We start from the raw sequence: 24,436 nt of genomic DNA on the forward strand, positions 1-24,436 counted from the left end.
CCTCGGCACCTCACAACTCCAAATCCAGCGGCAGAGGAATTACCCTCGGCACCTCGCAACTCCAAATCAGAGGAATTACCCTCGGCTCCCGGCTCCCAACTCCAAATCAGAGGAATTACCCTCGGTACCTCACAATTCCAAATCAGAGGAATTACCCTCGGCACCTCACAACTCCAAATCAGAGGAGTTACCCTCGGCACCTCACAACTCCAAATCAGAGGAATTTCCCTCGGCACCTCACAACTCCAAATCAGAGGAATTACCCTCGGCACCTCACAACTCCAAATCAGAGGAATTACCCTCGGCACCTCACAACTCCAAATCAGAGGAATTACCCTCGGCACCTCACAACTCCAAATCAGAGGAATTACCCTCGGCACCTCACAACTCCAAATCAGAGGAATTACCATCGGCACCTCACAACTCCAAATCAAAGGAATTACCCCCGGCACCTTACAATTCTAAATCAGAGGAATTACCCTCGGCACCTCACAACTCCAAATCAGAGGAATTACCCTTGGCACCTCACAACTCCAAATCAGAGGAATTACCCTCGGCACCTAACAACTTCAAATCAGAGGAATTACCCTCGGCGCCTCTCAACTCCAAACCAGAGGAATGACCCTTGGCACCTCACAACTCCAAATCAGAGGAATTACCCTTGGCACCTCATAATTCTAAATAAGAGGAATTACCCTCGGCACCTCACAACTCCAAATCAGAGGAATTACCCTCGGCACCTCACAACTCAAAATCAGAGGAATTACCCTCGGCACCTCACAACTCCAAATCAGACGAATTACCCTCGGCACCTCACAACTCCAAATCAGAGGAATTACCCTCGGCACCCGACTTACAACTCCGAATCAGAGGAATTACCCTTGGCACCTCACAACTCCAAATCAGAGGAATTACCCTCGGCACCTCACAACTCCAAATCAGAGGAATTACCCTCGGCACCTCACAACTCCAAATCAGAGGAATTACCATCGGCACCTCACAACTCCAAATCAAAGGAATTACCCTCGGCACCTCACAATTCTAAATCAGAGGAATTACCCTCGGCACCTCACAACTCCAAATCAGAGGAATTACCCTTGGCACCTCACAACTCCAAATCAGAGGAATTACCCTCGGCACCTAACAACTTCAAATCAGAGGAATTACCCTCGGCGCCTCTCAACTCCAAACCAGAGGAATGACCCTTGGCACCTCACAACTCCAAATCAGAGGAATTACACTTGGCACCTCATAATTCTAAATAAGAGGAATTACCCTCGGCACCTCACAACTCCAAATCAGAGGAATTACCCTCGGCACCTCACAACTCAAAATCAGAGGAATTACCCTCGGCACCTCACAACTCCAAATCAGAGGAATTACCCTCGGCACCTCACAACTCCAAATCAGAGGAATTACCCTCGGCACCCGACTTACAACTCCGAATCAGAGGAATTACCCTTGGCACCTCACAACTCCAAATCAGAGGAATTAGCCTCGGCACCTCACAACTCCAAATCAGAGGAATTACCCTCGTCACCTCACAACTCCAAATCAGAGGAATTACCCTCGGCACCTCACAACTCCAAATCAGAGGAATTACCCTCGGCAACCCGGCTAACAACTGCAAATCAGAGGAATTACCCTTGGCACCTCACAACTCCAAATCAGAGGAATTACCCTCGGCACCCGGCTTACAACACCAAATCAGAGGAATTACCCTCGGCACCCGGCTCACAACTCCAAATCAGAGGAATTACCCTCGGTACCTCACAATTCCAAATCAGAGGAATTACTCTCGGCACCTCACAACTCCAAATCAGAGGAATTACCCTCGGCACCTCACAACTCCAAAACAGAGGAATTACCCTCGGCACCTCACAACTCCAAATCAGAGGAATTACCCTCGGCACCTCACAACTCCAAATCAGAGGAATTACCCTCGGCACCTCACAACTCCAAATCAGAGGAATTATCCTCGGCACCTCACAACTCCAAATCAGAGGAATTACCCTTGGCACCTCAGAACTCCAAATCAGAGGAATTACCCTCGGCACCTCACAACTCCAAATCAGAGGAATTACCCTCGGCACCTCACAACTCCAAATCAGAGGAATTACCCTCGGCACCTCACAATTCCAAATCAGAGGAATTACCCTCGGCACCTCACAACTCCAAATCAGAGGAATTACCCTTGGCACCTCACAACTCCAAATCAGAGGAATTACCCTCGGCACCTCACAACTCCAAATCAGAGGAATTACCCTCGCCACCCGGCTCACAACTCCAAATCAGAGGAATTACCCTCGCTACCCGGCTCACAACTCCAAATCAGGAGAATTACCCTTGGCACCTCACAACTCAAAATCAGAGGAATTACACTCGGCACCTCACAACTCCAAATCAGAGGAATTACCCTCGGCACCTCTCAACTCCAAATCAGAGGAATTACCCTCGGTACCTCACAATTCCAAATCAGAGGAATTACCCTCTGCACCTGTCAACTCCAAATCAGAGGAATTACCCTCGGCACCTCACAACTCCAAGTCAGAGGAATTACCCTCGGCACCTCTCAACTCCAAATCAGAGGAATTACCCTCATCACCTCTCAACTCCAAATCAGAGGAATTACCCTCGGCACCTCACAATTCCAAATCAGAGAAATTACCCTCGGCACGTCTCAACTCCAAATCAGAGGAATTACCCTAGGCACCTCACAACTCCAAATCAGAGGAATTACCCTCGGCACCTCACAACTCCAGATCAGAGGAATTACCCTCGGCACCTCACAACTCCAAATCAGAGGAATTACCCTCGGCACCTCACAACTCCAAATCAGAGGAATTACACTTGGCACCTCATAATTCTAAATAAGAGGAATTACCCTCGGCACCTCACAACTCCAAATCAGAGGAATTACCCTCTGCACCTCACAACTCAAAATCAGAGGAATTACCCTCGGCACCTCACAACTCCAAATCAGAGGAATTACCCTCGGCACCTCACAATTCTAAATCAGAGGAATTACCCTCGGCACCTCACAACTCCAAATCAGAGGAATTACCCTCGGCACCTCACAACTCCAAATCAGAGGAATTACCCTCGGCACCGGGCTCACAACTCCGGATCAGAGGATTTACCCTCGGCACCTCACAACTCCAAATCAGAGGAATTACCCTCGGCACCTCACAACTCCAAATCAGAAGAATTACCCTCGGCACCAGACTCACAACAAATCAGAGGAATTACCCTCGGCACCTCACAACTCCAAATCAGAGGAATTACCCTCGGCACCTCACAACTCCAAATCAGAGGAATTACCCTTTGGCCTTAGCACCTAACAACTCCAAATCAGAGGAATTACCCTCGGCACCTCACAATTTGAAATCAGAGGAATTACCCTCGGCACCTCACAACTCCAAATCAGAGGAATTACCCTCGGCACCCGGCTCTCAACTCCAAATCAGAGGATTTACCCTCGGCACCTCACAACTCCAAATCAAAGGAATTACCATCGGCACCTCACAACTCCAGAGGAATTACCCTCGGCACCCGACTTACAAGTCCAAATCAGAGGAATTACCCTGGGCACCTCACAATTCTAAAGCAGTGGAATTACCCTCGGCACCTCACAACTCCAAATCAGAGGAATTACCCTCGGCACCTCACAACTCCAAATCAGAGGAATTACCCTCGGCGCCTCTCAACTCCAAATCAGAGGAATTACCCTCGGCACCTCACAACTCCAAATCAGAGGAATTACCCTCGGCACCTCACAATTCTAAATCAGAGGAATTACCCTCGGCACCTCACAACTCCAAATCGGAGGAATTACCCTCGGCACCGGGCTCACAACTCCAGATCAGAGGAATTACCCTCGGCACCTCACAACTTCAAATCAGAGGAATTACCCTCGGCACCTCTCAACTCCGAATCAGAGGAATTACCCTCGGCTACCAGCTTACAACTCCAAATCAGAAGAATTACCCTTTGGCCTTGGCACCTCACAACTCCAAATCAGAGGAATTACCCTCGGCACCTTACAAATCCAAATCAGAGGAATTACCCTCCGCACCCGGCTTACAACTCCAAATCAGAGGAAGTACCCTTGGCACCTCACAACTCCAAATCAGAGGAATTATCCTCGGCACCTCACAATTCCAAATCAAAGGAATTACCCTCGGCACCTCACAACTCCAAATCAGAGGAATAACCCTCGGCACCTCACAACTCCAAATCAGAGGAATTACCCTCGGCATCTCACAACTTCAAATCAGAGGAATTACCCTCGGCACCTCACAACTCCAAATCAGAGGAATTACCCTCGGCACCTCACAACTCCAAATCAGAGGAATTACCCTCGGCACCTTACAACTCCAAATGGGAGGAATTACCCTCGGCACCCGGCTTACAACTCCAAATCAGAGCAATTACCCTTGGCACCTCACAACTCCAAACCAGGGGAATTACCCTCGGCACCCCACAACTCCAAATCAGAGGAATTACCCTCGGCACCTCACAACTCCAAATCAGAGGAATTACCCTCGGCACCCGGCTCTTAAAGGGGCACTCCGGCTTCATTTTCGACGCGAGCTTTCGATGCCAAGACGAAGGTTGGTGAAAGAGAAGACCCCTCGAACAAGAACGAGTCTCCAGAAGCGATCGAGTCGAGCAGGAAGACGACTTTTGAATTTCGGCCGAGCGAGCGCTGATGACGTAATGAGGGATTAGCTTGCCAGTGGAAATGCATCTGCGCACATACATTTCACATACTTTTTGGCCAATTTTCAATCGAAGAGGAGGTTGTTTTCTATGTTCTCTCAACGTCGTGAGCGATCCCGTCTTCTATACCCTTCCAGGTACCCTGAAGGTCCTCCAGAGGAGAATTTATCTCCAGCAAAGCGTTGTTGATCCGCTAAATTCGTCTCGAGACATATTCACCCAGTGCAGTGCTGACAAATGTGGAATGTTGAATCTGTGATAATTGTCGACGATGGACAGAAAGGTTGATAGCCGCTGTCGCAGGGAAAGTGAAGCTGCTGGAAGTAACAACGGGGAGCTTGTTAGCATCACTTGATCAAAGCAGCTAGACGGAATCGGGGAGTACTGACTATTTGTCTCGCCCTCAGTTTAGTGAATTTTATAATCAGAAAATTTTTCGATCAGGATCCCTTCTACAAGATGTGTAGTACAGGTGATTTCTGAACTTGACGATACGGAGACCGACCAGTAGACCTACCAACAACGTGTACCTGCAGGAAATTCACCCAAGGCTATTGCTAATGCTATCCTCTTCAGTGGCTGTTGTTTTTTTAGTAAAAATATGTTCACTTCTCTCAACATATTCCTGCATGGCAGCAAGAAGGTGCGCTATGGAATTCAATGCCACAATCTTCGCCCAGCTGTGGATGAAGCATGGTCAAGTCATGGCAGTACATATACTTGAACCAGATGAGAAATTGAAGTTCATTTGTGATGTGAAGTTTGACAGCCCCAGTGACCGAGTCAAGCGTTGTCTTTTGCCGTGGCACAAATTGTTGAAGAATCCGAGATGTTCTTGGAATTATGCACATGGATACTACCAGAAATAATGGTGGCATGAACCATTGTGGAATGGGACAGCTCACGGAGAATACTGGAATAGCTCAAGTATCTCTAGGCGATTGTAAATCCTGTTCTGGCTGATAGCTTCGGCCTGCTGCGCCCGTCCATGTACAATGATGGGAACATGCATTTCTGTTTTCTACATATTTGCTATCTACTGTACTGTGGTATTACAGTTGCAGGTCCCTTATATAGAAATATGTTCCCCCCCCCCCACATACCCACATAAATATGAACTAACAATTTCACTGTTGGACTCGCCGGTGGCTAGAGAGCAAAGGATTAATTTATAGCAAAGAAAAGGACCAGGGAACTACAAGTTACGCTATAATGTCCACGAACTATTTCACTGTATTTGAAATAATTTTGTTTGATACCCTGAGAACTCTGAAACTTTGCAGCACTGTGGATTATATGTGGATACAACATTTATGGAAGGAACACATAGTTCAAATAATTATAGCACTGGATTGTTGAGATTGTGAGCACATTCCAATCAGTACTCTACATATTTATAAGCGGTGGCAATCGTTAGGAATAGGTCGTGAGTTGTCAGAGTGCTCTAGTATATGAGAGAATGTTTTGTTTGTCTAATCGACGGCTCGTTTGAAGCCAGAGTTGTTTGAACTTGCTTCAGTCGACTTGATTCTAGACAGTAGTCGAAGGAGTACTATGAAGTATACACCAGGCGTAGTCTGTAAGGTATCTCGTGAGAATTCTGTCGGTACACATCAGGTATCAGCTTGCAAAGATGGCTCCTCTCTGTTTCTTGAAAGCCTGTATAGTTGGACTGTGGCTCCAGCGATTCCCTTCTCAGAGCAGGTACCATACCCAATACGGTCAATGCATATTGGACAAACCTGTGTGCACAACAGAAATAGTGGAGAGAAATCTCTCAGCTCATGAACACATCAGTGAAGTTTGAACTGCCGTTGTTTGTGGCCATCAGTATAAACCTATCGACTATAAGAATAATGTGCAAAAAACCCTCTATAACTACAGCTGGGGCCATGGAATTATGAAGCATCTAACTTAGGGAACTGCCAATTCTGGTCGGAGTTGCGTTCGAGGCCTGCAATTCATGATGGCTATTGTATGTTGCATTGACCAGAGATCATATAAAACTTCCATGCCACATTGAAACACGCACTACTTTCGAGTACTTTGGTATCCCCCACCAAATGGGCATTCGTTCCCGGGGTGGCAGGCGTCACCATTCGTTATGCCTGGATCAGATTTCATTGACCCCAACTGTCATGAAGAATCATTTTTACTTCGACTGGATTTCAGTACAAGTTAGTTGTAGAACTGCAGAATAAATTTTGTTGTATTTGGGCAACCATTTCTCTGCAAACGCTCTATTTGGAAAAGAATTTTTTTAATAAAATACATGTCCAAATTCCACATTTAGTCATTTACCCAAATCGGAATACTTGATCACGTATTCAGTCCTACACGGAATGTTTAGAAAACGCCAGGGAATAGGAATTTGCTAACGAGAACTCCAGGCCAGGGTACTAGCATACGAACAAAACAAGATAAAAACTCACCAGTATACTTGTAGTAATTCATGTCGGTGTAATATTCACGATAAGCAACGAGGCACCCTCCGATTTGTTCAAGCTGCTTTGAAGTCTGGTTGTTCAGGTGATACAAACGGGCTCCCTGTTGTTACTTCCAGCAGCTTCACTCTCCCTGCGACAGCGGCTATCAGCCTCTCTCTCCATCGTCGACAATTATCACAGATTCAACATTCTACATTTATCAGCACTGCACTGGGTGAATATGTCTCGAGACGAATTTAGCGGATCAACAATGCTTTGATGGAGATAAATTCTCCTCTGGAGGACCTTCAGGGTACCTGGAAGGGTATAGAAGACGGGATCGCTTACGGCGTTGGGAGAACATAGCAAACAACCTCTTCTTCGATTGAAAATTGGCCAAAAAGTGTGTGAAATGTATGTGCGCAGATGCATTTCCACTGGCAAGCTAATCCCTCATTACGTCATCAGCGCTCGCTCGGCCGAAATTCAAAAGTCGTCTTCCTGCTCGACTCGATCGCTTCTGGAGACTCGTTCTTGTTCGAGGTGTCTTCTCTTTCACCTACCTTCGTCTTGGCATCGAAAACTCGGCGTCGAAAATGAAGCCGGAGTGCCCCTTTAACTCCAAAGCAGAGGAATTACCCCTCATAACTCCAGATCAAAGGAATTACCCTCGGCACCTCTCAACTCCAAATCAGAGGAATTACCCTCGGCACCTCACAACTCCAAATCAGAGGAATTACCCTCGGCAACTCACAACTCCAAATCAGAGGAATTACCCTCGGTACCCGGCTCCCAACTCCAAATCAGAGGAATTACCCTCGGCACCTCACAACTCCAAATCAGAGGAATTACCCTCGGCACCTCACAACTCCAGAGGAATTACCTTCGGCACCCGACTTACAACTCCAAATCAGAGGAATTACCCTCGGCACCTCACAATTCTAAATCAGAGGAATTACTCTCGGCACCTCACAACTCCAAATCACAGGAATTACCCTCGGCACCTCACAACTCCAAATCAGAGGAATTACCCTCGGCACCTCACAACTCCAAATCAGAGGAATTACCCTTGGCACCTCACAACTCCAAATCAGAGGAATTACCCTCGGCACCTCACAACTCCAAATCAGAGGAATTACCCTCGGCACCTCACAACTCCAAATCAGAGGAATTACCCTCGGCACCTCACAACTCCAAATCAGAGGAATTACCCTCGGCACCCGGCTCTCAACTCCAAAGCAGAGGAATTACCCTCGGCACCTCATAACTCCAGATCAAAGGAATTACCCTCGGCACCTCTCAACTCCAAATCAGAGGAATTACCCTCGGCACCTCACAACTCCAAATCAGAGGAATTACCCTCGGCCCCTCACAACTCCAAATCAGAGAAATTACCCTCGGCACCCGGCTCCCAACTCCAAATCAGAGGAATTACCCTCAGCACCTCACAACTCCAAATCAGAGGAATTACCCTCGGCACCTCACAACTCCAGAGGAATTACCCTCGGCACCCGACTTACAACTCCAAATCAGAGGAATTACCCTCGGCACCTCACAATTCTAAATCAGAGGAATTACTCTCGGCACCTCACAACTCCAAATCACAGGAATTACCCTCGGCACCTCACAACTCCAAATCAGAGGAATTACCCTCGGCACCTCACAACTCCAAATCAGAGGAATTACCCTTGGCACCTCACGACTCCAAATCAGAGGAATTACCCTCGGCACCTCACAACTCCAAGTCAGAGGAATTACCCTCGGCACCTCACAACTCCAAATCAGAGGAATTACCCTCGGCACCTCACAACACCAAATCAGAGGAAATATCTTCGGCACCTCAAAACTCCAAATCAGGGGAATTACCCTCGGCACCTCACAACTCCAAATCAGAGGAATTACCTTCGGCACCCAGCTTACAACTCCAAATCAGAGGAATTACCCTTTGGCCTTGGCACCTCACAACTCCAAATCAGAGGAATTACCCTCGGCACCTCACACCTCCAAATCAGAGGAATTACCCTCGGCACCTCACAATTCCAAATCAGAGGAATTACCCTCGGCACCCGGCTCTCCACTCCAAATCAGAGGAATTACCCTCGAAACCTCACAACTCCAAATCAGAGGAATTACCCTCGGCACCTCACAACTCCAAATCAGAGGAATTACCCTCGGCGCCTCTCAACTCTAAATCAGAGGAATAACCTTCGGCACCTCACAACTCCAAATCAGAGGAATTACCCTCGGCACCTCACAATTCTAAATCAGAGGAATTACCCTCGGCACCTCACAACTCTAAATCAGAGGAATTTTCCTCGGCAGCTCACACCTCCAAATCAGAGGAATTACCCTCGGCACGGGGCTCACAACTCCAGATCAGAGGAATTACCCTCGGCACCTCACAACTCCAAATCAGAGGAATTACCCTCGGCACCTCGCAACTCCAAATCAGAGGAATTACCCTCGGCACCAGACTCACAACTAGAAATCAGAGGAATTACCCTCGCCACCTCACAACTGCAAATCAGAGGAATTGCGCTCGGCACCTCACAACTCCAAATCAGAGGAATTACCCTCGGCACCCAGCTTACAACTCCAAATCAGAGGAATTACCCTCGGCACCTCACAACACCAAATCAGAGGAAATACCTTCGGCACCTCACAACTCCAAATCAGAGGAATTACCCTCGGCACCTCACAACTCCAAATCAGAGGAATTACCTTCGGCACCCAGCTTACAACTCCAAATCAGAGGAATTACCCTTTGGCCTTGGCACCTCACAACTCCAAATCAGAGGAATTACCCTCGGCACCTCACACCTCCAAATCAGAGGTTTTACCCTCGGCACCTCACAATTCCAAATCAGAGGAATTACCCTCGGCACCCGGCTCTCCACTCCAAATCAGAGGAATTACCCTCGAAACCTCACAACTCCAAATCAGAGGAATTACCCTCGGCACCTCACAACTCCAAATCAGAGGAATTACCCTCGGCGCCTCTCAACTCTAAATCAGAGGAATAACCTTCGGCACCTCACAACTCCAAATCAGAGGAATTACCCTCGGCACCTCACAATTCTAAATCAGAGGAATTACCCTCGGCACCTCACAACTCTAAATCAGAGGAATTTTCCTCGGCACCTCACACCTCCAAATCAGAGGAATTACCCTCGGCACGGGGCTCACAACTCCAGATCAGAGGAATTACCCTCGGCACCTCACAACTCCAAATCAGAGGAATTACCCTCGGCACCTCGCAACTCCAAATCAGAGGAATTACCCTCGGCACCAGACTCACAACTCGAAATCAGAGGAATTACCCTCGCCACCTCACAACTGCAAATCAGAGGAATTGCGCTCGGCACCTCACAACTCCAAATCAGAGGAATTACCCTCGGCACCCAGCTTACAACTCCAAATCAGAGGAATTACCCTCGGTACCTCACAATTCCAAATCAGAGGAATTACTCTCGGCACCTCACAACTCCAAATCAGAGGAATTACCCTCGCCATCTCACAACTCCAAAACAGAGGAATTACCCTCGGCACCTCACAACTCCAAATCACAGGAATTACCCTCGGCACCTCACAACTCCAAATCAGATGAATTACCCTCGGCACCTCAAAACTACAAATCAGAGGAATTACCCTCGGCACCCAGCTTACCACTCCAAATCAGAGAAATTGCCCTTTGGCCTTGGCACCTCACAACTCCAAATCAGAGGAATTACCCTCGGCACCTCACAACTCCAAATCAGAGGAATTATCCTCGGCACCTCACAACTCCAAATCAGAGGAATTACCCTCGGCACCCACTCCAACGCAGAGGAATTACCCTTGGCACCCGCCTCACAACTCCAAATCAGAGGAATTACTCTCGGCACCTCACAACACGAAATCAGAGGAATTACCCTCGGCACCTCACAATTCCAAATCAGAGGAATTACCCTCGGCACCTCACAACTCCAAATCAGAGGAATTACCCTGGGCGCCTCTCAACTCCAAACCAGAGGAATTACCCTTTGCACCTCACAACTCCAAATCAGAGGAATTACCCTTGGCACCTCACAATTCTAAATCAGAGGAATTACCCTCGGCACCTCACAACTCAAAATCAGAGGAATTACCCTCGGCACCTCACAACTCAAAATCAGAGGAAATACCCTCGGCACCTCACAACTCCAAATCAGAGGAATTACCCTCGGCACCCGGCTCACAACTCCAAATCAGAGGAATTACCCTCGGCACCCGCCTCACAACTCCAAATCAGAGGAATTACCCTCGGCACCTCTCAACTCCAAATCAGAGGAATTACCCTCGGCGCCTCTCAACTACAAATCAGAGGAATTACCCTCAGCACCTCACAACTCCAAATCAGAGGAATTACCCTCGGCACCTCACAATTCTTATACAGAGGAATTACCCTCAGCACCTCACAACTCCAAATCAGAGGAATTACCCTCGGCACCTCACAACACCAAATCAGAGGAAATACCTTCGGCACCTCACAACTCCAAATCAGAGGAATTACCCTCGGCACCTCACAACTCCAAATCAGAGGAATTACCTTCGGCACCCAGCTTACAACTCCAAATCAGAGGAAATACCCTTTGGCCTTGGCACCTCACAACTCCAAATCAGAGGAATTACCCTCGGCACCTCACACCTCCAAATCAGAGGAATTACCCTCGGCACCTCACAATTCCAAATCAGAGGAATTACCCTCGGCACCCGGCTCTCCACTCCAAATCAGAGGAATTACCCTCGAAACCTCACAACTCCAAATCAGAGGAATTACCCTCGGCACCTCACAACTCCAAATCAGAGGAATTACCCTCGGCGCCCCTCAACTCTAAATCAGAGGAATAACCTTCGGCACCTCACAACTCCAAATCAGAGGAATTACCCTCGGCACCTCACAATTCTAAATCAGAGGAATTACCCTCGGCACCTCACAACTCTAAATCAGAGGAATTTTCCTCGGCACCTCACACCTCCAAATCAGAGGAATTACCCTCGGCACGGGGCTCACAACTCCAGATCAGAGGAATTACCCTCGGCACCTCACAACTCCAAATCAGAGGAATTACCCTCGGCACCAGACTCACAACTCGAAATCAGAGGAATTACCCTCGCCATCTCACAACTGCAAATCAGAGGAATTCCGCTCGGCACCTCACAACTCCAAATCAGAGGAATTACCCTCGGCACCCAGCTTACAACTCCAAATCAGAGGCATTACCCTTGGCACCTCACAACTCCAAATCAGAGGAATTACCCTCGGCACCTCACAACTCCAAATCAGAGGAATTACCCTCGGCACCTCACAACTCCAAATCAGAGGAATTACTCTCGGCACCCGGCTCTCCACTCAAAATCAGAGGAATTACCCTCGGCACCTTATAACTCCAGATCACAGGAATTACACTCGGCACCTCTCAACTCCAAATCAGAGGAATTACCCTCGGCACCTCACAACTCCAAATCAGAGGAATTACCCTCGAAACCTCACAACTCCAAATCAGAGGAATTACCCTCGGCACCTCACAACTCCAAATCAGAGGAATTACCTTCGGCACCCAGCTTACAACTCCAAATCAGAGGAAATACCCTTTGGCCTTGGCACCTCACAACTCCAAATCAGAGGAATTACCCTCGGCACCTCACACCTCCAAATCAGAGGAATTACCCTCGGCACCTCACAATTCCAAATCAGAGGAATTACCCTCGGCACCCGGCTCTCCACTCCAAATCAGAGGAATTACCCTCGAAACCTCACAACTCCAAATCAGAGGAATTACCCTCGGCACCTCACAACTCCAAATCAGAGGAATTACCCTCGGCGCCCCTCAACTCTAAATCAGAGGAATAACCTTCGGCACCTCACAACTCCAAATCAGAGGAATTACCCTCGGCACCTCACAATTCTAAATCAGAGGAATTACCCTCGGCACCTCACAACTCTAAATCAGAGGAATTTTCCTCGGCACCTCACACCTCCAAATCAGAGGAATTACCCTCGGCACGGGGCTCACAACTCCAGATCAGAGGAATTACCCTCGGCACCTCACAACTCCAAATCAGAGGAATTACCCTCGGCACCAGACTCACAACTCGAAATCAGAGGAATTACCCTCGCCATCTCACAACTGCAAATCAGAGGAATTCCGCTCGGCACCTCACAACTCCAAATCAGAGGAATTACCCTCGGCACCCAGCTTACAACTCCAAATCAGAGGCATTACCCTTGGCACCTCACAACTCCAAATCAGAGGAATTACCCTCGGCACCTCACAACTCCAAATCAGAGGAATTACCCTCGGCACCTCACAACTCCAAATCAGAGGAATTACTCTCGGCACCCGGCTCTCCACTCAAAATCAGAGGAATTACCCTCGGCACCTTATAACTCCAGATCACAGGAATTACACTCGGCACCTCTCAACTCCAAATCAGAGGTATTACCCTCGGCACCTCACAACTCCAAATCAGAGGAATTACCCTCGAAACCTCACAACTCCAAATCAGAGGAATTACCCTCGGCACCTCACAACTCCAAATCAGAGGAATTACCCTCGGCGCCCCTCAACTCTAAATCAGAGGAATAACCTTCGGCACCTCACAACTCCATATCAGAGGAATTACCCTCGGCACCTCACAATTCTAAATCAGAGGAATTACCCTCGGCACCTCACAACTCTAAATCAGAGGAATTTTCCTCGGCACCTCACACCTCCAAATCAGAGGAATTACCCTCGGCACGGGGCTCACAACTCCAGATCAGAGGAATTACCCTCGGCACCTCACAACTCCAAATCAGAGGAATTACCCTCGGCACCTCGCAACTCCAAATCAGAGGAATTACCCTCGGCACCAGACTCACAACTCGAAATCAGAGGAATTACCCTCGCCACCTCACAACTGCAAATCAGAGGAATTCCGCTCGGCACCTCACAACTCCAAATCAGAGGAATTACCCTCGGCACCCAGCTTACAACTCCAAATCAGAGGCATTACCCTTGGCACCTCACAACTCCAAATCAGAGGAATTACCCTCGGCACCTCACAACTCCAAATCAGAGGAATTACCCTCGGCACCTCACAACTCCAAATCAGGGGAATTACTCTCGGCACCCGGCTCTCCACTCAAAATCAGAGGAATTACCCTCGGCACCTTATAACTCCAGATCACAGGAATTACCCTCGGCACCTCTCAACTCCAAATCAGAGGAATTACCCTCGGCACCTCACAACTCCAAATCAGAGGAATTACCCTCGGCACCTCACAACTCCAAATCAGAGGAATTACCCTCGGCACCCGGCTCTAAACCAAATCCGAGGAATTACCCTCGGCACCTCACAACTCCAAATCAGAGGAATTACCCTCGGCACCTCACAACTCCAGAGGAATTACACTCGGCACCCGACTTACAACTCCAAATCAAAGGAATTACCCTCTGCGCCTCACAATTCTAAATCAGAGGAATTACTCTCGGCACCTCACAACTCCAAATCAGAGGAAATACCCTCGGCACCTCACAACTCCAAATCAGAGGAATAACCCTCGGCGCCTCTCAACTCCGAATCAGAGGAGTTACCCTCAGCACCTCACAACTCCAAATCAGAGGAATTACCCTCGGCCCCGGGCTCACAACTCCAGATCGGAGGAATTACCCTCGGAACCTCACAACTCCAAATCAGAGGAATTACCCTCGGCACCTGTCAACTCCAAATCAGAGGAATTACCCTCGGCACCAGACTCACAACTCCAAATCAGAGGAATTACCCTCGGCACCTCACAACTCCAAATCAGAGGAATTACCCTCGGCACCTCAAAACTCCAAATCAGAGGAATTACCCTCGGCACCCAGCTTACCACTCCAAATCAGAGAAATTGCCCTTTGGCCTTGGCACCTCACAACTCCAAATCAGAGGAATTACCCTCGGCACCTCACAACTCCAAATCAGAGGAATTAGCCTCGGCACCTGGCTTACATCTCCAAATCAGAGGAATTACCCTTGGCACCTCATAACTCCAAATCAGAGGAATTATCCTCGGCACCTCACAACTCCAAATCAGAGGAATTACCCTCGGCACCCGGCTCACAACTCCAACGCAGAGGAATTACCCTTCGCACCCGCCTCACAACTCCAAATCAGAGGAATTACTCTCGGCACCTCACAACACGAAATCAGAGGAATTACCCTCGGCACCTCACAATTCCAAATCAGAGGAATTACCCTCGGCACCTCACAACTCCAAATCAGAGGAATTACCCTGGGCGCCTCTCAACTCCAAACCAGAGGAATTACCCTTGGCACCTCACAACTCCAAATCAGAGGAATTACCCTTGGCACCTCACAATTCTAAATCAGAGGAATTACCCTCGGCACCTCACAACTCAAAATCAGAGGAATTACCCTCGGCACCTCACAACTCAAAATCAGAGGAATTACCCTCGGCACCTCACAACTCCAAATCAGAGGAATTACCCTCGGCACCCGGCTCACAACTCCAAATCAGAGGAATTACCCTCGGCACCCGCCTCACAACTCCAAATCAGAGGAATTACCCTCGGCACCTCACAACTCCTAATCAGAGGAATTACCCTCGGCAACTCTCAACTCCAAATCAGAGGAATTACCCTCGGCGCCTCTCAACTACAAATCAGAGGGATTACCCTCAGCACCTCACAACTCCAAATCAGAGGAATTACCCTCGGCACCTCACAATTCTTATACAGAGGAATTACCCTCAGCACCTCACAACTCCAAATCAGAGGAATTACCCTCGGCACCTCACAACTCCAAATCAGAGGAATTACCCTCGGCACCTGTCAACTCCAAATCAGAGGAATTACCCTCGGCACCAGACTCACAACTCCAAATCAGAGGAATTACCCTCGGCACCTCACAACTCCAAATCAGAGGAATTACCCTCGGCACCTCACAACTCCAAATCAGAGGAATTACCCTCGGCACCCAGCTTACAACTCCAAATCAGAGGAATTACCCTTTGGCCTTGGCACCTCACAACTCCAAATCAGAGGAATTATCCTCGGCACCTCACAACTCCAAATCAGAGGAATTATCCTCGGCACCCGGCTTACAACTCCAAATCAGAGGAATTTCCAGTGGCACCTCACAACTCCAAATCAGAGGAATTACCCTTGGCACCTCACAACTCCAAATCAGAGGAATTACCCTCGGCACCTCACAACTCCAAATCCAGCGGCAGAGGAATTACCCTCGGCACCTCGCAACTCCAAATCAGAGGAATTACCCTCGGCTCCCGGCTCCCAACTCCAAATCAGAGGAATTACCCTCGGTACCTCACAATTCCAAATCAGAGGAATTACCCTCGGCACCTCACAACTCCAAATCAGATGAATTACCCTCGGCACCTCACAACTCCAAATCAGAGGAATTTCCCTCGGCACCTCACAACTCCAAATCAGAGGAATTACCCTCGGCACCTCACAACTCCAAATCAGAGGAATTACCCTCGGCACCTCACAACTCCAAATCAGAGGAATTACCCTCGGCACCTCACAACTCCAAATCAGAGGAATTACCCTCGGCACCTCACAACTCCAAATCAGAGGAATTACCATCGGCACCTCACAACTCCAAATCAAAGGAATTACCCCCGGCACCTTACAATTCTAAATCAGAGGAATTACCCTCGGCACCTCACAACTCCAAATCAGAGGAATTACCCTTGGCACCTCACAACTCCAAATCAGAGGAATTACCCTCGGCACCTAACAACTTCAAATCAGAGGAATTACCCTCGGCGCCTCTCAACTCCAAACCAGAGGAATGACCCTTGGCACCTCACAACTCCAAATCAGAGGAATTACCCTTGGCACCTCATAATTCTAAATAAGAGGAATTACCCTCGGCACCTCACAACTCCAAATCAGAGGAATTACCCTCGGCACCTCACAACTCAAAATCAGAGGAATTACCCTCGGCACCTCACAACTCCAAATCAGACGAATTACCCTCGGCACCTCACAACTCCAAATCAGAGGAATTACCCTCGGCACCCGACTTACAACTCCGAATCAGAGGAATTACCCTTGGCACCTCACAACTCCAAATCAGAGGAATTACCCTCGGCACCTCACAACTCCAAATCAGAGGAATTACCCTCGGCACCTCACAACTCCAAATCAGAGGAATTACCATCGGCACCTCACAACTCCAAATCAAAGGAATTACCCTCGGCACCTCACAATTCTAAATCAGAGGAATTACCCTCGGCACCTCACAACTCCAAATCAGAGGAATTACCCTTGGCACCTCACAACTCCAAATCAGAGGAATTACCCTCGGCACCTAACAACTTCAAATCAGAGGAATTACCCTCGGCGCCTCTCAACTCTAAACCAGAGGAATGACCCTTGGCACCTCACAACTCCAAATCAGAGGAATTACACTTGGCACCTCATAATTCTAAATAAGAGGAATTACCCTCGGCACCTCACAACTCCAAATCAGAGGAATTACCCTCGGCACCTCACAACTCAAAATCAGAGGAATTACCCTCGGCACCTCACAACTCCAAATCAGAGGAATTACCCTCGGCACCTCACAACTCCAAATCAGAGGAATTACCCTCGGCACCCGACTTACAACTCCGAATCAGAGGAATTACCCTTGGCACCTCACAACTCCAAATCAGAGGAATTAGCCTCGGCACCTCACAACTCCAAATCAGAGGAATTACCCTCGTCACCTCACAACTCCAAATCAGAGGAATTACCCTCGGCACCTCACAACTCCAAATCAGAGGAATTACCCTCGGCAACCCGGCTAACAACTGCAAATCAGAGGAATTACCCTTGGCACCTCACAACTCCAAATCAGAGGAATTACCCTCGGCACCCGGCTTACAACACCAAATCAGAGGAATTACCCTCGGCACCCGGCTCACAACTCCAAATCAGAGGAATTACCCTCGGTACCTCACAATTCCAAATCAGAGGAATTACTCTCGGCACCTCACAACTCCAAATCAGAGGAATTACCCTCGGCACCTCACAACTCCAAAACAGAGGAATTACCCTCGGCACCTCACAACTCCAAATCAGAGGAATTACCCTCGGCACCTCACAACTCCAAATCAGAGGAATTACCCTCGGCACCTCACAACTCCAAATCAGAGGAATTATCCTCGGCACCTCACAACTCCAAATCAGAGGAATTACCCTTGGCACCTCAGAACTCCAAATCAGAGGAATTACCCTCGGCACCTCACAACTCCAAATCAGAGGAATTACCCTCGGCACCTCACAACTCCAAATCAGAGGAATTACCCTCGGCACCTCACAATTCCAAATCAGAGGAATTACCCTCGGCACCTCACAACTCCAAATCAGAGGAATTACCCTTGGCACCTCACAACTCCAAATCAGAGGAATTACCCTCGGCACCTCACAACTCCAAATCAGAGGAATTACCCTCGCCACCCGGCTCACAACTCCAAATCAGAGGAATTACCCTCGCTACCCGGCTCACAACTCCAAATCAGGAGAATTACCCTTGGCACCTCACAACTCAAAATCAGAGGAATTACACTCGGCACCTCACAACTCCAAATCAGAGGAATTACCCTCGGCACCTCTCAACTCCAAATCAGAGGAATTACCCTCGGTACCTCACAATTCCAAATCAGAGGAATTACCCTCTGCACCTGTCAACTCCAAATCAGAGGAATTACCCTCGGCACCTCACAACTCCAAGTCAGAGGAATTACCCTCGGCACCTCTCAACTCCAAATCAGAGGAATTACCCTCATCACCTCTCAACTCCAAATCAGAGGAATTACCCTCGGCACCTCACAATTCCAAATCAGAGAAATTACCCTCGGCACGTCTCAACTCCAAATCAGAGGAATTACCCTAGGCACCTCACAACTCCAAATCAGAGGAATTACCCTCGGCACCTCACAACTCCAGATCAGAGGAATTACCCTCGGCACCTCACAACTCCAAATCAGAGGAATTACCCTCGGCACCTCACAACTCCAAATCAGAGGAATTACACTTGGCACCTCATAATTCTAAATAAGAGGAATTACCCTCGGCACCTCACAACTCCAAATCAGAGGAATTACCCTCGGCACCTCACAACTCAAAATCAGAGGAATTACCCTCGGCACCTCACAACTCCAAATCAGAGGAATTACCCTCGGCACCTCACAACTCCAAATCAGAGGAATTACCCTCGGCACCCGACTTACAACTCCGAATCAGAGGAATTACCCTTGGCACCTCACAACTCCAAATCAGAGGAATTAGCCTCGGCACCTCACAACTCCAAATCAGAGGAATTACCCTCGTCACCTCACAACTCCAAATCAGAGGAATTACCCTCGGCACCTCACAACTCCAAATCAGAGGAATTACCCTCGGCACCCGGCTAACAACTCCAAATCAGAGGAATTACCCTTGGCACCTCACAACTCCAAATCAGAGGAATTACCCTCGGCACCCGGCTTACAACACCAAATCAGAGGAATTACCCTCGGCACCCGGCTCACAACTCCAAATTAGAGGAATTACCCTCGGTACCTCACAATTCCAAATCAGAGGAATTACTCTCGGCACCTCACAACTCCAAATCAGAGGAATTACCCTCGGCATCTCACAACTCCAAAACAGAGGAATTACCCTCGGCACCTCACAACTCCAAATCAGAGGAATTACCCTCGGCACCTCACAACTCCAAATCAGAGGAATTACCCTCGGCACCTCACAACTCCAAATCAGAGGAATTATCCTCGGCACCTCACAACTCCAAATCAGAGGAATTACCCTTGGCACCTCACAACTCCAAATCAGAGGAATTACCCTCGGCACCTCACAACTCCAAATCAGAGGAATTACCCTCGGCACCTCGCAACTCCAAATCAGAGGAATTACCCTCGGCACCTCACAATTCCAAATCAGAGGAATTACCCTCGGCACCTCACAACTCCAAATCAGAGGAATTACCCTTGGCACCTCACAACTCCAAATCAGAGGAATTACCCTCGGCACCTCACAACTCCAAATCAGAGGAATTACCCTCGCCACCCGGCTCACAACTCCAAATCAGAGGAATTACCCTCGCCACCAGGCTCACAACTCCAAATCAGGAGAATTACCCTTGGCACCTCACAACTCAAAATCAGAGGAATTACCCTCGGCACCTCACAACTCCAAATCAGAGGAATTACCCTCGGCACCTCTCAACTCCAAATCAGAGGAATTACCCTCGGTACCTCACAATTCCAAATCAGAGGAATTACCCTCTGCACCTGTCAACTCCAAATCAGAGGAATTACCCTCGGCACCTCACAACTCCAAGTCAGAGGAATTACCCTCGGCACCTCTCAACTCCAAATCAGAGGAATTACCCTCATCACCTCTCAACTCCAAATCAGAGGAATTACCCTCGGCACCTCACAATTCCAAATCAGAGAAATTACCCTCGGCACGTCTCAACTCCAAATCAGAGGAATTACCCTAGGCACCTCACAACTCCAAATCAGAGGAATTACCCTCGGCACCTCACAACTCCAGATCAGAGGAATTACCCTCGGCACCTCACAACTCCAAATCAGAGGAATTACCCTCGGCACCTCACAACTCCAAATCAGAGGAATTACACTTGGCACCTCATAATTCTAAATAAGAGGAATTACCCTCGGCACCTCACAACTCCAAATCAGAGGAATTACCCTCGGCACCTCACAACTCAAAATCAGAGGAATTACCCTCGGCACCTCACAACTCCAAATCAGAGGAATTACCCTCGGCACCTCACAACTCCAAATCAGAGGAATTACCCTCGGCACCCGACTTACAACTCCGAATCAGAGGAATTACCCTTGGCACCTCACAACTCCAAATCAGAGGAATTAGCCTCGGCACCTCACAACTCCAAATCAGAGGAATTACCCTCGTCACCTCACAACTCCAAATCAGAGGAATTACCCTCGGCACCTCACAACTCCAAATCAGAGGAATTACCCTCGGCACCCGGCTAACAACTCCAAATCAGAGGAATTACCCTTGGCACCTCACAACTCCAAATCAGAGGAATTACCCTCGGCACCCGGCTTACAACACCAAATCAGAGGAATTACCCTCGGCACCCGGCTCACAACTCCAAATTAGAGGAATTACCCTCGGTACCTCACAATTCCAAATCAGAGGAATTACTCTCGGCACCTCACAACTCCAAATCAGAGGAATTACCCTCGGCATCTCACAACTCCAAAACAGAGGAATTACCCTCGGCACCTCACAACTCCAAATCAGAGGAATTACCCTCGGCACCTCACAACTCCAAATCAGAGGAATTACCCTCGGCACCTCACAACTCCAAATCAGAGGAATTATCCTCGGCACCTCACAACTCCAAATCAGAGGAATTACCCTTGGCACCTCACAACTCCAAATCAGAGGAATTACCCTCGGCACCTCACAACTCCAAATCAGAGGAATTACCCTCGGCACCTCGCAACTCCAAATCAGAGGAATTACCCTCGGCACCTCACAATTCCAAATCAGAGGAATTACCCTCGGCACCTCACAACTCCAAATCAGAGGAATTACCCTTGGCACCTCACAACTCCAAATCAGAGGAATTACCCTCGGCACCTCACAACTCCAAATCAGAGGAATTACCCTCGCCACCCGGCTCACAACTCCAAATCAGAGGAATTACCCTCGCCACCAGGCTCACAACTCCAAATCAGGAGAATTACCCTTGGCACCTCACAACTCAAAATCAGAGGAATTACCCTCGGCACCTCACAACTCCAAATCAGAGGAATTACCCTCGGCACCTCTCAACTCCAAATCAGAGGAATTACCCTCGGTACCTCACAATTCCAAATCAGAGGAATTACCCTCTGCACCTGTCAACTCCAAATCAGAGGAATTACCCTCGGCACCTCACAACTCCAAGTCAGAGGAATTACCCTCGGCACCTCTCAACTCCAAATCACAGGAATTACCCTCATCACCTCTCAACTCCAAATCAGAGGAATTACCCTCGGCACCTCACAATTTCAAATCAGAGAAATTACCCTCGGCACGTCTCAACTCCAAATCAGAGGAATTACCCTAGGCACCTCACAACTCCAAATCAGAGGAATTACCCTCGGCACCTCACAACTCCAAATCAGAGGAATTACCCTCGGCACCTCACAACTCCAAATCAGAGGAATTACCCTCGGCACCTCACAACTCCAAATCAGAGGAATTATCCTCGGCACCTCACAACTCCAAATCAGAGGAATTACCCTTGGCACCTCACAACTCCAAATCAGAGGAATTACCCTCGGCACCTCACAACTCCAAATCAGAGGAATTACCCTCGGCACCTCACAACTCCAAATCAGAGGAATTACCCTCGGCACCTCACAACTCCAAATCAGAGGAATTACCCTCGGCACCTCACAATTCCAAATTAGAGGAATTACCCTCGGCACCTCACAACTCCAAATCAGAGGAATTACCCTCGGCACGTCACAACTCCAAATCAGAGGAATTACCCTCGGCACGTCACAACTCCAAATCAGAGGAATTACCATCGGCACCTCCCAACTCCAAATCAGAGGAATTACCCTCGCCACCTCACAACTCCAAATCAGAGGAATTACACTCGCCACCCGGCTCACAACTCCAAATCAGAGGAATTACCCTCGCCACCCGGCTGACAACTCCAAATCAGAGGAATTACCCTCGGCACCCGGCTTACAACTCCAAATCAGAGGAATTACCCTTGGCACCTCACAACTCCAAATCAGAGGAATTACCCTCGGCACCTCACAACTCCAAATCAGAGGAATTACCCTCGGCACCTCACAACTCCAAATCAGAGGAATTACCCTCGGCACCTCGCAACTCCAAATTAGAGGAATTACCCTCGGCACCCGGCTCACAGCTCCAAATCAGAGGAATTACCCTCGGCACCTCACAACTCCAAATCAGAGGAATTACCCTCGGCACCTTACAACTCCAAATCGGAGGAATTACCCTCGGCACCCAGCTCACAACTCCAAATCAGAGGAATTACCCTCGGCATCCGACTTACAACTCCAAATCAGAGGAATTACCCTCGGCACCTCATAACTCCAAATCAGTGGAATTACCCTCGGCACCCGGCTCACAACTCCAAATCAGAGGAATTACCGTCGGCACCTCACAACTCCAAATCAGAGGAATTACCTTCAGCATCGCTAGCTAGGACATGTAGCCCACGGTACGAAACATTTCGTCAAAGCAACACACTACAGGTCAGTAGATATTCAGTGGCTTAATACTGGATCCAGATTCTTTCTCACCCTCGTTCATGGTGTTAGCTGCCGTGCTCCCAACCGCTCTCTGCAAAGAAGCATTGGAAAACAAACGTGTGAACAATGTTGAAAATCCTTCGCTTGAAGTTTCATAGTGCTGCTCTAACCACTGAACTATGGTGTACCGTAATTCCCCGCATATAAGCCCACGGGCCTATAACCGGATATAAGCCCACCTCCGTTTTTAATCCCATGGGCTAATATGGCTAATATGGATTGGTCTTCCTCTTCCCAAGCAATGATTGTACCGTAAAGCGATAAAATTCTGCAGCGCGAACATTTTGCATTCTTTCATGAATTGGGCTGGTTCACAATGAGAAACGTTTGCGATTCTATCTCTTCAGTTGGATCTTGTACTGCCGACATGTCTAGTGCTCAACAATCAATTTACGGAGAAGTTAGTGGCGATTTTCATTCGTGAATGTCATGGTCGCGAAAATATCGAAAGTTTCTCATTTTGCAGTACTCACCTTGAGCCGCGCTTAGTACACCTGTAACACCAGCATCAGGGCCACGTCGACTGCCTCTCCTACCTTACCTGAGCCACCGCGGGAGAGGCCACGACCTCGACCTCCTGGTAATGCAAATTCTCCTTCATAACCAACAACTCTAGCAGTAAAAGCTGAACATAAGGAGGCAGATGTGCCTGCTTGTTGTACGACTTTAAATAAAACCAACCAACCAACCAACCGTCATCTGACTCGCTTCCAGATTCCACCAAACTGTCTCAACTAGCGGCATCAGAAAATAGTTGGTTTCCTTCGAAGTTTTCTTCCTCGTCTGAAGACACGATCTTATACGACCATTCTGCGGATGTCCAAGCTAGAGTAGGGAGGAAGGCTCCATCACCGAATAGGCGAAGGCCACGGCGTTGGATTTTCGTCATCAACAGAATCACTACCTGGCCAGCTGAGAACACGGTCAAGAG

At 48.5% G+C, this 24,436-nt stretch overlaps 1 long non-coding RNA gene across 1 annotated transcript; it reads right to left on the reverse strand.

Moving 5' to 3' along the window:
• Positions 1–5,836: 5,836 nt before the first annotated feature.
• On the reverse strand, positions 5,837–7,750 carry LOC135823489 (uncharacterized). The gene is made up of 2 exons (XR_010554723.1): positions 7,155–7,750; positions 5,837–6,464 (listed from the first exon to the last, which is right to left on the reverse strand). It is a non-coding gene; the product is annotated as an uncharacterized LOC135823489 (long non-coding RNA).
• Between the last annotated feature and the right edge of the window lie 16,686 nt (positions 7,751–24,436).

The sequence above is a fragment of the Sycon ciliatum genome, chromosome 8, assembly GCF_964019385.1.
Source record: "Sycon ciliatum chromosome 8, ocSycCili1.1, whole genome shotgun sequence".
NCBI lineage: Eukaryota > Metazoa > Porifera > Calcarea > Leucosolenida > Sycettidae > Sycon > Sycon ciliatum.